The sequence below is a fragment of the Rhinopithecus bieti genome, unplaced genomic scaffold, assembly GCF_001698545.2.
Source record: "Rhinopithecus bieti isolate Rb0 unplaced genomic scaffold, ASM169854v2 scaffold_1017, whole genome shotgun sequence".
NCBI classification, from domain to species: domain Eukaryota; kingdom Metazoa; phylum Chordata; class Mammalia; order Primates; family Cercopithecidae; genus Rhinopithecus; species Rhinopithecus bieti.
The window spans coordinates 378,072-382,042 of NW_016803657.1; positions in this window are offsets into that span (position 1 = coordinate 378,072).

Below are 3,971 nucleotides of genomic sequence, written 5' to 3' on the forward strand. Positions count from 1 at the left end.
ATGTAGAGGATCCTGGCTTAATTAAGGGGAAACTAGGGAGGGCCTTTCAAGGGAAATGTTTTTTTTTTGAGACAGTTTCACTCTGTCACCCAGGCTGGAGTGCAGTGGCATGATCTCGGCTCACCACAACCTCCGCCTCCCAAGTTCAAGCGATTTTCCTGCCTCAGACTCCCCAGTAGTTGGGATTACAGGTGTCTGCCACCACGCCGGACTAAGTTTTTGTATTTTTGGTAGAGATGGGGTTTCACCATGTTGGCCAGGCTGGTCTTGAACTCCTGACCTCAGGTGATCACCCGCCTCCACCTCCCAAAGTACTGGGATTACAGGTGTGAGCCACCGCACCCGGCCTCGAGGGAGGTGTTACTGAGCATTGAGAGGGAGCCAGCAATCTGAAGAGGAAGGGAAGCAGCGGTCCCCACAGAGGCAGCACAGAGGGCAAGGCCCGGCCGATACCGCGTGGCACACAGTGTGGCCTTTCTACCTGCTCTCTGGGTGCTGACTGATGCCATTTTGTCTGGAAACCCCATGGTGGGAACCCTGGCTCCCAGCATTCCTGCCGGGGCCCAGCCCCACCATTCTTTCAGACTTGAACCCCTCCTGGGTGCACCCTCATCCCAGGGAGAGCTCAGGTCACCTTAGGACCGTCTGATGGACAGGGAGAGGGGCTCTGGCACAGCACTTGCTCAGTCCAGGAGGGCTCCCTGGGGGAAGAGTCTAGGTGAGCTGTGGAGGGGAGAAGACGCTGGTGAGGTCTGACCAGTGGTGACTGGGTATGAGGGGCCTTGAGCGGGGACGCCAGCAGGGTGTGGGGATGGGGGCCATTGCCATGGCAGGCCCTCCAGCTCCTGGGCCTCTGCCCCTTGGCGCTGGAAAGCCACATGTGTGATGGTGAGGCCCCGCTGCGTGGAGTCTAGGGGGCCTCTGTGTCCTGTGCGATGCTGCCTGCCTGCCCCAGGTGTCGTAACAGCCCTCACAAGAATCGGTGAGGTGTGGAGTGCTGCTGCCTCTCAGCCACCTACAGGGAGTCCGGATTCCATCACCATGTGGAGCTGCCCTGCCATGAACCACATCAGTACCTGGTTCCTGGGCACTTCTTGCTTCGTGGTCCCCAGGGGTCAGCCCCCACTGCTGACTCGGGCAGGCCACACTCTTGAGAGGTCAGGGAGAAGGTCAAAGCAGGGCCTCATAGAACAAATGACCCTTGAGGCAGTGGGAGTGGCAACTCAAGTGGGAGTCGGAGCCCCATCATCCTAGGGGTGAGCCCCATAGCCGTAGGGGTGGAGGGTGGGACAGTCCCATGCTGCCACAGCAAGATGGGTAGTGGGAGTAGGGGGAATGTCGGGGACAAGAGAGGATGCCTGGAGGTCAGTGGGGCCCCTGAAGCTGACGAGCAGCTTGCCTTCCACCCTACAGTGACCTTGGCCATGGGCTACCGGTGCAGCCCCCAAGCGGGGAGGCTGGGAGAGGCACCAGGTGGGCAGCAGAGAGCAGGACCCATGATGAGAGCAATGCCCAGGAGGTGGGGGTGGGGACGTGTTGGGAGGGAGGGTGCATCCAGGCAGCTGCTCGCTGAAGGTGGAGGGGCTGGGTGCTTGTGGTCACGTCTGTGAGAGCAGACAGTAGGAGGGGAGCTGGCCTCCCTGCCCAGGGTTGCAGGAGTCCAGCCTGCCCGAGTCGCACTGCCCACCAACCTCTGTCACCATGGTTCTCTCCCACAACCTGCCACCCCTTCAGGGGTCCCGGGTAGGGGCAGGGAAGGAGGCTGACTGCACCTCTAGCCACCCTGGTAACCTGCCTGCCTCTCCTTTCCTGCTAAACTCGGGAGTACCCTGCTGGCCTCCCCACTCAAGGCCCCTCATACCCAGTCACCACTGGTCAGACCTCACCAGCGTCTTCTCCCCTCCACAGCTCACGTAGACTCTTCCCCAGGGAGCCCTCCTGGACTGAGCAAGTGCTGTGCCAGAGCCCCTCTCCCTGTCCATCAGACGGTCCTAAGGTGACCTGAGCTCTCCCTGGGATGAGGGTGCACCCAGGAAGGGTTCAAGTCTGAAAGAGTGGTGGGGTTGGACCCCGGCAGTGTTGTCCTCGTGGACACGCATGGCACAAAGCCCCTATCTTTCCCTGATACCACCTCTTTATTCTCTCTCATCATACAAATGAGAAAACAGACGTGGAGCTTCCTGTGAGCTAATGAGTGTCTCCATCAATAAATAGGGGGCGGTGGTGGCAAATAGCCCACCCCACTGGCTGTGCACCCCGTTTCTCGTTCCTGCAGCCTCGTGCTACCCAGGCAGCTCCCTGTTATCGGGGAAGCCCAGCTCCGTCTCTGTCACTCCGCTGCCTCTGTTTCCTCTGCTCCTGGGTTTTTATCTGGGCTGGCTGAGGCCAAGAAAGGCCTCTAGAGGAAGTGTCCCCTCCAGGGTCCATTGCCACTGGCTGGGCCTCTAGGAAGGGTTGAGGGGGCTTCCAGGGCTGGGGTGGCCCTCTAGGACAGCCTGGTGTGGGTCGCGGCGGGGCTGTGGCCTCAGTGGCCCTGACTGCTGAGCATGTGGCTGAGCTTGCTGGGGTGAGGACGTCCTTGGGTGGGGGCAGGGAGGACTGGCCCTGGGAGCTGCTCCAGGCCCTGGAGGGCCCAAGATTAAACAGCACCTGGCAAAAGAATCTTGCATAGCTGTCTCCAGGGTGGGCAGGTGCGGCTTCAGGCCTGGGGATAAGGGCAGACCAGGCCATGGTGTCCTGGACCAGAGTGGACACCCGGGCTGCATCTGGCAGAGCTGTGCGTGTGGCCTTCCTGGGCTCTTGGTGGCCAAAAGACCAAAGTTAAAAAAACATAATGGGCCAGGTGCGGTGGCTTACACCTGTAATCCCAGCACTTTAGGATCAAGGCAGGTGGATCATTTTAGGTCAGGAGTTCAAGACCAGCCTGTCCAACATGGTGAAATCCCATCTCTACTAAAAATACAAAAATTACCCGGGCATGGTGGCACATGTCTATAATCCCAGCTACTGGGGAGGGAGGCTGAGGCAGGATAATTGCTTGAACCTGGGAGGTGGAGGTTGCAGTGAGCCAAGATCGCGCCACTGCATGCCAGCCTGGGAGACAGAGCAAGACTCTGTCTCGAAAAAAAAAAAAAGAAAAAGAAAAAAGAAAAGAACCTGAAACATCCACCCAGCACATGCCCCAGTGAAACTCACTTGCCTGTCCTAGCATGCCCAAGGCCATAGCAACTCAGACCCAGAAGGCCAAGGGTGTTACTCAGCATCAGTGGTTCTGGGCCTTCCTGGGTCTAGAGTCCCTTTGAAACGCAGCTGAACAGACCCCCACATGAGCCTTAAGAGTGTTGACCTAATAGGAAGAAGCCTAGGCAAAATTAATATCAGCAGAGACTTTATTTGGGCCAAGCTTGAGGATTGCATCCCAGGAGCACACATTCAAGTTGCCCTGAATATACACTCGGATTAGCAGTAGTAGAAATGGATTTTAAAAGGACAAGAGAGTTCTTGAGTTGTTTATTGAGAATTTACATTAAAATAACAAACTGGCTGGTTGCAGTGGCTCAGGCCTATAATGCCAGTTCCTCTGGCAGCTGAGGTGGAAGCATTGCTTTAGGCCAGTTTGAGACCAGCTTGGACTACATAGCAAGACACCGTCCCTACTAAATAAATGAATAAATAAATAAGTTGCTGGGCGCGGTGGCTCAAGCCTGTAATCCCAGCACTTTGGGAGGCCGAGATGGGCGGATCACAAGGTCAGGAGATCGAGACCATCCTGGCTAACACAGTGAAACCCCATCTCTACTAAAAAATACAAAAAACTAGCCGGGCGAGGTGCCAGGCGCCTGTAGTCCCAGCTACTCGGGAGGCTGAGGCAGGAGAATGGTGTGAACCCGGGAGGCGGAGCTTGCAGTGAGCTGAGATCCGGCCACTGCACTCCAGCCCGGGCGACAGAGCGAGACTCCGTCTCAAAAAAA